Source organism: Procambarus clarkii, chromosome 20, assembly GCF_040958095.1.
Source record: "Procambarus clarkii isolate CNS0578487 chromosome 20, FALCON_Pclarkii_2.0, whole genome shotgun sequence".
NCBI classification, from domain to species: Eukaryota; Metazoa; Arthropoda; class Malacostraca; order Decapoda; family Cambaridae; genus Procambarus; species Procambarus clarkii.
In genome coordinates, this window is record NC_091169.1 from 5,361,285 (window position 1) to 5,375,218 (window position 13,934).

Below are 13,934 nucleotides of genomic sequence, written 5' to 3' on the forward strand. Positions count from 1 at the left end.
GAAACCTCGCTCTATGATTTGATGTTAAAATCCTCATATATGGTAAAATAGTGACTTTTTCACGTTAATCACGTAGTTTGATATTACGTAAATATATTCATTTTTACCAATATTTCGATACTATTTCATGTAGTATCACGATATGTGATTTGGCCTTCAAATCTCAGAATGTCGCATAATATTGCATTTTATGCAATTTTTCTTGCATTTTCTGCCGTACGAATAATCATCGAATTTAGCAATATTTTGACGTTTATCATCTCCTTTTTCTTTATGTGATTTAAACAAAATATCATCGAATTAGGCAATATTTTGCCGTTTTTCCACGTTTTTGTAAATTTTCAGTTTATGGGTAATAATTCATTATATATACGATAAAAATGATGCAAACACATAATTGATTAGATAATAACCTTAAATACTTCATTTTCAATCAACTATTTTTTTCTCGTTAAAATATTGAGTAAGATATTGAAAATTGGAGAAGTTCTGTTTTTAATTGCATATATCGAAGTTTCAGCCGGATTAGAGCGGTTTTACGTGTACATCTTCCATCGGTAATATAAACGGAAAATCAAGAACATTTTAGTTAATTCAAAGGAAAACACATTGTTTTTTATCATTTGTATTGGAAACAACATTGTCATATGTCTTTTCTTTGATCTAAATAATACGAAACCTCGCTCTATGATTTGAAGTTAAAATCCGCAAATGTGGTAAAATAGTGACTTTTTCACGTTAATCATGTAGTTTGATATTACGTAAATATATTCATTTTTACCAATATTTCGATACTATTTTATGTAGTATCACGATATGTGATTTGGCCTTCAAATCTCAGAATTTCGCATAATATTGCATTTTAAGCAAGTTTTCTTGCATTTTGTTTCGTACGAAAAATCATCAAATTTAACAATATTTTGACGTCTATCATTCCCTTTTCCTTTATGTGATTTAAACAAAATATCATCGAATTAGGCAATATTTTGCCGTTTTTCCACGTTTTTGTGAATTTTCAGTTTATTGGTATAAATTCATTATATATACGATAAAAATGATGCAAACAAATAATTGATTAGATAAAAACCTTAAATACTTAATTTTCAATCAACTATTTGTTTCTCGTTAAAATACTGAATAAGATATTGAAAAGGGGAGAAGTTCGGTATTTATTGCATATATCGACGTTTCAGCCGGATTAGTGCGGTTTTACGTGTACATCTTCCATCGGTAACATAAACGGAAAATCAAGAACATTTTAGTTAATTGAAATGAAAAAACATTGTTTTTTATCATTTGTATTGGAAACAACATTGTCATATATCTTTTCTTGGATCTAAATAATACGAAACCTCGCTGGATGATTTGATGTTAAAATCCTCAAATATGGTAAAATAGTGACTTTTTCACGTTAATCACGTAGTTTGATATTACGAAAATATATTCATTTTTACCAATATTTCGATACTATTTCATGTAGTATCACGATATGTGATTTGGCCTTCAAATCTCAGAATGTCGCATAATATTGCATTTTATGCAATTTTTCTTGCATTTTCTGCCGTACGAATAATCATCGAATTTAGCAATATTTTGACGTTTATCATCTCCTTTTTCTTTATGTGATTTAAACAAAATATCATCGAATTAGGCAATATTTTGCCGTTTTTCCACGTTTTTGTAAATTTTCAGTTTATGGGTAATAATTCATTATATATACGATAAAAATGATGCAAACACATAATTGATTAGATAATAACCTTAAATACTTCATTTTCAATCAACTATTTGTTTCTCGTTAAAATATTGAGTAAGATATTGAAAATTGGAGAAGTTCTGTTTTTATTGCATATATCGAAGTTTCAGCCGGATTAGAGCGGTTTTACGTGTACATCTTCCATCGGTAATATAAACGGAAAATCAAGAACATTTTAGTTAATTCAAAGGAAAACACATTGTTTTTTATCATTTGTATTGGAAACAACATTGTCATATGTCTTTTCTTTGATCTAAATAATACGAAACCTCGCTCTATGATTTGAAGTTAAAATCCGCAAATGTGGTAAAATAGTGACTTTTTCACGTTAATCATGTAGTTTGATATTACGTAAATATATTCATTTTTACCAATATTTCGATACTATTTTATGTAGTATCACGATATGTGATTTGGCCTTCAAATCTCAGAATTTCGCATAATATTGCATTTTAAGCAAGTTTTCTTGCATTTTGTTTCGTACGAAAAATCATCAAATTTAACAATATTTTGACGTCTATCATTCCCTTTTCCTTTATGTGATTTAAACAAAATATCATCGAATTAGGCAATATTTTGCCGTTTTTCAACGTTTTTGTGAATTTTCAGTTTATGGGTATTAATTCATTATATATACGATAAAAATGATGCAAACACATAATTGATTAGATAATAAACTTAAATACTTAATTTTCAATCAACTATTTGTTTCTCGTTAAAATACTGAGTAAGATATTGAAAATTGGAGAAGTTCGGTTTTTATTGCATATATCGAAGTTTCAGCCGGATTAGAGCGGTTTTACGTGTACATCTTCCATCGGTAATATAAACGGAAAATCAAGAACATTTTAGTTAATTCTAATGAAAACACATTGTTTTTTATCATTTGTATTGGAAACAACATTGTCATATATCTTTTCTTGGATCTAAATAATACGAAACCTCGCTCTATGATTTGATGTTAAAATCCTCATATATGGTAAAATAGTGACTTTTTCACGTTAATCACGTAGTTTGATATTACGTAAATATATTCATTTTTACCAATATTTTGATACTATTTCATGTAGTATCACGATATGTGATTTGGCCTTCAAATCTCAGAATGTCGCATAATATTGCATTTTATGCAATTTTTCTTGCATTTTCTGCCGTACGAATAATCATCGAATTTAGCAATATTTTGACGTTTATCATCTCCTTTTTCTTTATGTGATTTAAACAAAATATCATAGAATTAGGCAATATTTTGCCGTTTTTCCACGTTTTTGTAAATTTTCAGTTTATGGGTAATAATTCATTATATATACGATAAAAATGATGCAAACACATAATTGATTAGATAATAACCTTAAGTACTTCATTTTCAATCAACTATTTGTTTCTCGTTAAAATATTGAGTAAGATATTGAAAATTGGAGAAGTTCTGTTTTTATTGCATATATCGAAGTTTCAGCCGGATTAGAGCGGTTTTACGTGTACATCTTCCATCGGTAATATAAACGGAAAATCAAGAACATTTTAGTTAATTCAAAGGAAAACACATTGTTTTTTATCATTTGTATTGGAAACAATATTGTCATATGTCTTTTCTTTGATCTAAATAATACGAAACCTCGCTCTATGATTTGAAGTTAAAAGCCGCAAATGTGGTAAAATAGTGACTTTTTCACGTTAATCATGTAGTTTGATATTACGTAAATATATTAATTTTTACCAATATTTCGATACTATTTTATATAGTATCACGATATGTGATTTGGCCTTCAAATCTCAGAATTTCGCATAATATTGCATTTTAAGCAAGTTTTCTTGCATTTTGTTTCGTACGAAAAATCATCAAATTTAACAATATTTTGACGTGTATCATTCCCTTTTCCTTTATGTGATTTAAACAAAATATCATCGAATTAGGCAATATTTTGCCGTTTTTCCACGTTTTTGTGAATTTTCAGTTTATTGGTATAAATTCATTATATATACGATAAAAATGATGCAAACACATAATTGATTAGATAAAAACCTTAAATACTTAATTTTCAATCAACTATTTGTTTCTCGTTAAAATACTGAATAAGATATTGAAAAGGGGAGAAGTTCGGTTTTTATTGCATATATCGACGTTTCAGCCGGATTAGAGCGGTTTTACGTGTACATCTTCCATCGGTAACATAAACGGAAAATCAAGAACATTTTCGTTAATTGAAATGAAAAAACATTGTTTTTTATCATTTGTATTGGAAACAACATTGTCATATATCTTTTCTTGGATCTAAATAATACGAAACCTCGCTGGATGATTTGATGTTAAAATCCTCAAATATGGTAAAATAGTGACTTTTTCACGTTAATCACGTAGTTTGATATTACGTAAATATATTCATTTTTACCAATATTTCGATACTATTTCATGTAGTATCACGATATGTGATTTGGCCTTCAAATCTCAGAATGTCGCATAATATTGCATTTTATGCAAGTTTTCTTGCATTTTGTGCCGTACGAATAATCATCGCATATAGCAATATTTTGAAGTTTATCATCCCCTTTGCCTTTATATGATTTAAACAAAATATCATCGAATTAGGCAATATTTTGCCGTTTTTCCACGTTTTTGTGAATTTTCAGTTTATGGGTATTAATTCATTATATATACGATAAAAATGATGCAAACACATAATTGATTAGATAATAACCTCAAATACTTAATTTTCAATCAACTATTTGTTTCTCGTTAAAATACTGAGTAAGATATTGAAAAGGGGAGAAGTTCGGTTTTTATTGCATATATCGACGTTTCAGCCGGATTAGAGCGGTTTTACGTGTACATAATCCATCGGTAATATAAACGGAAAATCAAGAACATTTTAGTTAATTCAAATGAAAACACATTGTTTTTTATCATTTGTATTGGAAACAACATTGTCATATATCTTTTCTTGGATCTAAATAATACGAAACCTCGCTCTATGATTTGATGTTAAAATCCTCAAATATGGTAAAATAGTGACTTTTTCACGTTAATCACGTAGTTTGATATTACGAAAATATATTCATTTTTACCAATATTTCGATACTATTTCATGTAGTATCACGATATGTGATTTGGCCTTCAAATCTCAGAATGTCGCAAAATATTGAATTTTATGCAAGTTTTCTTGCATTTTGTGCCCTACGAATAATCATCGCATATAGCAATATTTTGACGTTTATCATCCCCTTTTCCTTTATATGATTTAAACAAAATATCATCGAATTAGTCAATATTTTGCCGTTTTTCCACGTTTTTGTGAATTTTCAGTTTATGGGTATTAATTCATTATATATACGATAAAAATGATGCAAACACATAATTGATTAGATAATAACCTTAAATACTTAATTTTCAATCAACTATTTGTTTCTCGTTAAAATACTGAGTAAGATATTGAAAATTGGAGAAGTTCGGTTTTTATTGCATATATCGAAGTTTCAGCCGGATTAGAGCGGTTTTACGTGTACATCTTCCATCGGTAATATAAACGGAAAATCAAGAACATTTTAGTTAATTCTAATGAAAACACATTGTTTTTTATCATTTGTATTGGAAACAACATTGTCATATGTCTTTTCTTGGATCAAAATAATACGAAACCTCGCTTTATCATTTGACGTTAAAATCCTCAAATATGGTAAAATAGTGACTTTTTCACGTTAATCATGTAGTTTGATATTACGTAAATATATTCATTTCTACCAATATTTCGATACTTTTTCATGTAGTATCACGATATGTGATTTGGCCTTTAAATCTCAGAATGTGGCATAATATTGCATTTTATGCAAGTTTTCTTGCATTTTGATTCGTACGAAAAATCATCGAATTTAGCAATATTTTGACGTTTATCATCCCCTTTTCCTTTATGTAATTTAAACAAAATATCATCAACTTAGGCAATATTTTGCCGTTTTTCCACGTTTTTGTGAATTTTCAGTTTATTGGTATTAATTCATTATATATACGATAAAAATGATGCAAACACATAATTGATTGGATAATAACCTTAAATACTTAATTTTCAATCAACTAATTGTTTCTCGTTAAAATACTGAGTAAGATATGGAAAAGGGGAGAAGTTCGGTTTTTATTGTATATATCGACGTTTCAGCCGGATTAGAGCGGTTTTACGTGTACATCTTCCATCGGTAATATAAACGGAAAATCAAGAACATTTTAGTTAATTCAAATGAAAACACATTGTTTTTTATCATTTGTATTGGAAACAACATTGTCATATGTCTTTTCTTGGATCTAAATAATACGAAACCTCGCTCTATGACTTGATGTTAAAATCCTCATATATGGTAAAATAGTCACTTTTTCACGTTAATCATGTAGTTTGATATTACGTAAATATATTCGATTTTACCCAAATTTCGATTCTATTTTATGTAGTATCACGATATGTGATTTGGCCTTCAAATTTCAGAATTTCGCATAATATTGCATTTTAAGCAAGTTTTCTTGCATTTTGTTTCGTACGAAAAATCATCAAATTTAGCAATATTTTGACATTTATCATCCCCTTTTCCTTTATGTGATTTAAACAAAATATCATCGAATTAGGCAATATTTTGCCGTTTTTCCACGTTTTTGTGAAATTTCAGTCTATGGGTATTAATTCATTATATATACGATAAAAATGATGCAAACACATAATTGATTAGATAATAGCCTTAAATACTTCATTTTCAATCATCTATTTGTTTCTCGTTAAAATACTGAGTAAGATATTGAAAAGGGGAGAAGTTCGGTTTTTATTGCATATATCGACGTTTCAGCCGGATTAGAGCGGTTTTACGTATACATCTTCCATCGGTAATATAAACGGAAAATCAAGAACATTTTAGTTAATTCAAATGAAAACACATTGTTTTTTATCATTTGTATTTGAAACAACATTGTCATATATCTTTTCTTGGATCTAAATAATACGAAACCTCGCTCTATGACTTGATGTTAAAATCCTCAAATATGGTAAAATCGTGACTTTTTCACGTTAATCACGTAGTTTGATATTACGTATATATATTCATTTCTACCAATATTTCGATACTATTTCATGTAGTATCACGATATGTGATTTGGCCTTCAAATCTCAGAATGTCGCATAATAATGCATTTTATGCAAGTTTTCTTGCATTTTCTGCCGTACGAATAATCATCGAATTAAGCAATATTTTGACGTTTATTTTCTCCTATTCCTTTATGTGATTTAAACAAAATATCATCGAATTAGGCAATATTTTGCCGTTTTTCCCCGTTTTTGTAAATTTTCAGTTTATGGGTATTAATTCATTATATATACGATAAAAATGATGCAAACACATAATTGATTAGATAATAACCTTAAATACTTCATTTTCAATCAACTATTTGTTTCTCGTTAAAATATTGAGTAAGATATTGAAAAGGGGAGAAGTTCGGTTTTTATTGCATATATCAACGTTTCAGCCGGATTAGAGCGGTTTTACGTGTATATATTCCATCGGTAATATAAACGGAAAATCAAGAACATTTTAGTTAATTCTAATGAAAACACATTGTTTTTTATCATTTGTATTGGAAACAACATTGTCATATGTCTTTTCTTGGATCTAAATAATACGAAACCTCGCTCTATGATTTGAAGATAAAATCCCCAAATATGGTAAAATAGTGACTTTTTCACGTTAATCATGTAGTTTGATATTACGTAAATATATTCATTTTTACCCATATTTCGATACTATTTCATGTAGTATCACGATATGTGATTTGGCCTTAAAATCTCAGAATGTCGCAAATTTTGCATTTTAAGCAAGTTTTCTTGTATTTTGTTTCGTACGAAAAATCATCGAATTTACCAATATTTTGATGTTTATCATCCCCTTTTTTTATGTGATTTAAACGAAATATCATTTACCTAGGCAATATTTTGCCGTTTTTCCACGTTTTTGTGAATTTTCAGTTCATGGGTAATAATTCATTATATATACGATAAAAATGATGCAAACACATAATTGATTAGATAATAACCTTAAATACTTAATTTTCAATCAACTATTTGTTTCTCGTTAAAATACTGAGTAAGATATTGAAAAGGGGAGAAGTTCGGTTTTTATTGCATATATCGACGTTTCAGCCGGATTAGAGCGGTTTTACGTGTACATCTTCCATCGGTAATATAAACGGAAAATCAAGAACATTTTAGTTAATTCAAATGAAAACACATTGTTTTTTATCATTTGTATTGGAAACAACATTGTCATATGTCTTTTCTTGGATCTAAATAATACGAAACCTCGCTCTATGATTTGAAGTTAAAATCCTCAAATATGGTAAAATAGTGACTTTTTCACGTTAATCATGTAGTTTGATATTACGTAAATATATTCATTTTTACCAATATTTCGATACTATTTTATGTAGTATCACGATATGTGATTTGGCCTTCAAATCTCAGAATTTCGCATAATATTGCATTTTAAACAAGTTTTCTTGCATATTGTGCCGTACGAAAAATCATCGAATTTAGCAATATTTTGACGTTTATCATCCCCTTTTCCTTTATGTGATTTAAACAAAATATCATCGAATTAGGCAATATTTTGCCGTTTTTCCACGTTTTTGTAAATTTTCAGTTTATGGGTATATATATATATACGATAAAAATGATGCAAACACATAATTGATTAGATAATAACCTTAAATACTTCATTTTCAATCAACTATTTGTTTCTCGTTAAAATATTGAGTAAGATATTGAAAAGGGGAGAAGTTCGGTTTTTATTGCATATATCAACGTTTCAGCCGTATTAGAGCGGTTTTACGTGTACACCTTCCATCGGTAATATAAACGGAAAATCAAGAACATTTTAGTTAATTCTAATGAAAACACATTGTTTTTTATCATTTGTATTGGAAACAACATTGTCATATGTCTTTTCTTGGATCTAAATAATACGAAACCTCGCTCTATGATTTGAAGTTAAAATCCCCAAATATGGTAAAATAGTGACTTTTTCACGTTAATCATGTAGTTTGATATTACGTAAATATATTCATTTTTACCCATATTTCGATACTATTTCATGTAGTATCACGATATGTGATTTGGCCTTAAAATCTCAGAATGTCGCAAATTTTGCATTTTAAGCAAGTTTTCTTGTATTTTGTTTCGTACGAAAAATCATCGAATTTAGCAATATTTTGACGTTGATCATCCCCTTTTCCTTTATGTAATTTAAACAAAATATCATCAACTTAGGCAATATTTTGCCGTTTTTCCACGTTTTTGTGAATTTTCAGTTTATTGGTATTAATTCATTATATATACGATAAAAATGATGCAAACACATAATTGATTGGAAAATAACCTTAAATACTTAATTTTCAATCAACTATTTGTTTCTCGTTAAAATACTGAGTAAGATATGGAAAAGGGGAGAAGTTCGGTTTTTATTGTATATATCGACGTTTCAGCCGGATTAGAGCGGTTTTACGTGTACATCTTCCATCGGTAATATAAACGGAAAATCAAGAACATTTTAGTTAATTCAAATGAAAACACATTGTTTTTTATCATTTGTATTGGAAACAACATTGTCATATGTCTTTTCTTGGATCTAAATAATACGAAACCTCGCTCTATGATTTGAAGTTAAAATCCTCAAATATGGTAAAATAGTCACTTTTTCACGTTAATCATGTAGTTTGATATTACGTAAATATATTCGATTTTACCAATATTTCGATACTATTTTATGTAGTATCACGATATGTGATTTGGCCTTCAAATCTCAGAATTTCGCATAATATTGCATTTTAAGCAAGTTTTCTTGCATTTTGTTTCGTACGAAAAATCATCAAATTTAGCAATATTTTGACATTTTCATCCCCTTTTCCTTTATGTGATTTAAACAAAATATCATCGAATTAGGCAATATTTTGCCGTTTTTCCACGTTTTTGTGAAATTTCAGTCTATGGGTATTAATTCATTATATATACGATAAAAATGATGCAAACACATAATTGATTAGATAATAGCCTTAAATACTTTATTTTCAATCATCTATTTGTTTCTCGTTAAAATACTGAGTAAGATATTGAAAAGGGGAGAAGTTCGGTTTTTATTGCATATATCGACGTTTCAGCCGGATTAGAGCGGTTTTACGTGTACATCTTCCATCGGTAATATAAACGGAAAATCAAGAACATTTTAGTTAATTCAAATGAAAACACATTGTTTTTTATCATTTGTATTGGAAACAACATTGTCATATATCTTTTCTTGGATCTAAATAATACGAAACCTCGCTCTATGATTTGATGTTAAAATCCTCAAATATGGTAAAATCGTGACTTTTTCACGTTAATCACGTAGTTTGATATTACGTAAATATATTCATTTTTACCAATATTTCGATACTATTTCATGTAGTATCACGATATGTGATTTGGCCTTCAAATCTCAGAATGTCCCATAATATTGCATTTTATGCAAGTTTTCTTGCATTTTCTCCCGTACGAATAATCATCGAATTAAGCAATATTTTGAAGTTTATCATCCCCTTTGCCTTTATATGATTTAAACAAAATATCATCGAATTAGGCAATATTTTGCCGTTTTCCCACGTTTTTGTGAATTTTCAGTTTATGGGTATTAATTCATTATATATACGATAAAAATGATGCAAACACATAATTGATTAGATAATAACCTTAAATACTTAATTTTCAATCAACTATTTGTTTCTCGTTAAAATACTGAGTAAGATATTGAAAAGGGGAGAAGTTCGGTTTTTATTGCATATATCGACGTTTCAGCCGGATTAGAGCGGTTTTACGTGTACATCTTCCATCGGTAATATAAACGGAAAATCAAGAACATTTTAGTTAATTCAAATGAAAACACATTGTTTTTTATCATTTGTATTGGAAACAACATTGTCATATATCTTTTCTTGGATCTAAATAATACGAAACCTCGCTCTATGATTTGATGTTAAAATCCTCAAATATGGTAAAATCGTGACTTTTTCACGTTAATCACGTAGTTTGATATTACGTAAATATATTCATTTTTACCAATATTTCGATACTATTTCATGTAGTATCACGATATGTGATTTGGCCTTCAAATCTCAGAATGTCGCATAATATTGCGTTTTATGCAAGTTTTCTTGCATTTTGTGCCGTACGAATAATCATCGCATATAGCAATATTTTGAAGTTTATCATCCCCTTTGCCTTTATATGATTTAAACAAAATATCATCGAATTAGGCAATATTTTGCCGTTTTTCCACGTTTTTGTGAATTTTCAGTTTATGGGTATTAATTCATTATATATACGATAAAAATGATGCAAACACATAATTGATTAGATAATAACCTTAAATACTTAATTTTCAATCAACTATTTGTTTCTCGTTAAAATACTGAGTAAGATATTGAAAAGGGGAGAAGTTCGGTTTTTATTGCATATATCGACGTTTCAGCCGGATTAGAGCGGTTTTACGTGTACATCTTCCATCGGTAATATAAACGGAAAATCAAGAACATTTTAGTTAATTCAAATGAAAACACATTGTTTTTTATCATTTGTATTGGAAACAACATTGTCATATATCTTTTCTTGGATCTAAATAATACGAAACCTCGCTCTATGATTTGATGTTAAAATCCTCAAATATGGTAAAATAGTGACTTTTTCACGTTAATCACGTAGTTTGATATTACGAAAATATATTCATTTTTACCAATATTTCGATACTATTTCATGTAGTATCACGATATGTGATTTGGCCTTCAAATCTCAGAATGTCGCAAAATATTGAATTTTATGCAAGTTTTCTTGCATTTTGTGCCCTACGAATAATCATCGCATATAGCAATATTTTGACGTTTATCATCCCCTTTTCCTTTATATGATTTAAACAAAATATCATCGAATTAGTCAATATTTTGCCGTTTTTCCACGTTTTTGTGAATTTTCAGTTTATGGGTATTAATTCATTATATATACGATAAAAATGATGCAAACACATAATTGATTAGATAATAACCTTAAATACTTAATTTTCAATCAACTATTTGTTTCTCGTTAAAATACTGAGTAAGATATTGAAAATTGGAGAAGTTCGGTTTTTATTGCATATATCGAAGTTTCAGCCGGATTAGAGCGGTTTTACGTGTACATCTTCCATCGGTAATATAAACGGAAAATCAAGAACATTTTAGTTAATTCTAATGAAAACACATTGTTTTTTATCATTTGTATTGGAAACAACATTGTCATATGTCTTTTCTTGGATCAAAATAATACGAAACCTCGCTTTATCATTTGACGTTAAAATCCTCAAATATGGTAAAATAGTGACTTTTTCACGTTAATCATGTAGTTTGATATTACGTAAATATATTCATTTCTACCAATATTTCGATACTTTTTCATGTAGTATCACGATATGTGATTTGGCCTTTAAATCTCAGAATGTGGCATAATATTGCATTTTAAGCAAGTTTTCTTGCATTTTGATTCGTACGAAAAATCATCGAATTTAGCAATATTTTGACGTTTATCATCCCCTTTTCCTTTATGTAATTTAAACAAAATATCATCAACTTAGGCAATATTTTGCCGTTTTTCCACGTTTTTGTGAATTTTCAGTTTATTGGTATTAATTCATTATATATACGATAAAAATGATGCAAACACATAATTGATTGGATAATAACCTTAAATACTTAATTTTCAATCAACTATTTGTTTCTCGTTAAAATACTGAGTAAGATATGGAAAAGGGGAGAAGTTCGGTTTTTATTGTATATATCGACGTTTCAGCCGGATTAGAGCGGTTTTACGTGTACATCTTCCATCGGTAATATAAACGGAAAATCAAGAACATTTTAGTTAATTCAAATGAAAACACATTGTTTTTTATCATTTGTATTGGAAACAACATTGTCATATGTCTTTTCTTGGATCAAAATAATACGAAACCTCGCTTTATCATTTGACGTTAAAATCCTCAAATATGGTAAAATAGTGACTTTTTCACGTTAATCATGTAGTTTGATATTACGTAAATATATTCATTTCTACCAATATTTCGATACTTTTTCATGTAGTATCACGATATGTGATTTGGCCTTTAAATCTCAGAATGTGGCATAATATTGCATTTTAAGCAAGTTTTCTTGCATTTTGATTCGTACGAAAAATCATCGAATTTAGCAATATTTTGACGTTTATCATCCCCTTTTCCTTTATGTAATTTAAACAAAATATCATCAACTTAGGCAATATTTTGCCGTTTTTCCACGTTTTTGTGAATTTTCAGTTTATTGGTATTAATTCATTATATATACGATAAAAATGATGCAAACACATAATTGATTAGATAATAGCCTTAAATACTTCATTTTCAATCATCTATTTGTTTCTCGTTAAAATACTGAGTAAGATATTGAAAAGGGGAGAAGTGCGGTTTTTATTGCATATATCGACGTTTCAGCCGGATTAGAGCGGTTTTACGTATACATCTTCCATCGGTAATATAAACGGAAAATCAAGAACATTTTAGTTAATTCATATGAAAACACATTGTTTTTTATCATTTGTATTTGAAACAACATTGTCATATATCTTTTCTTGGATCTAAATAATACGAAACCTCGCTCTATGATTTGATGTTAAAATCCTCAAATATGGTAAAATCGTGACTTTTTCACGTTAATCACGTAGTTTGATATTACGTATATATATTCATTTCTACCAATATTTCGATACTATTTCATGTAGTATCACGATATGTGATTTGACCTTCAAATCTCAGAATGTCGCATAATATTGCATTTTATGCAAGTTTTCTTGCATTTTCTGCCGTACGAATAATCATCGAATTAAGCAATATTTTGACGTTTATTTTCTCCTATTCCTTTATGTGATTTAAACAAAATATCATCGAATTAGGCAATATTTTGCCGTTTTTCCCCGTTTTTGTAAATTTTCAGTTTATGGGTATTAATTCATTATATATACGATAAAAATGATGCAAACACATAATTGATTAGATAATAACCTTAAATACTTCATTTTCAATCAACTATTTGTTTCTCGTTAAAATATTGAGTAAGATATTGAAAAGGGGA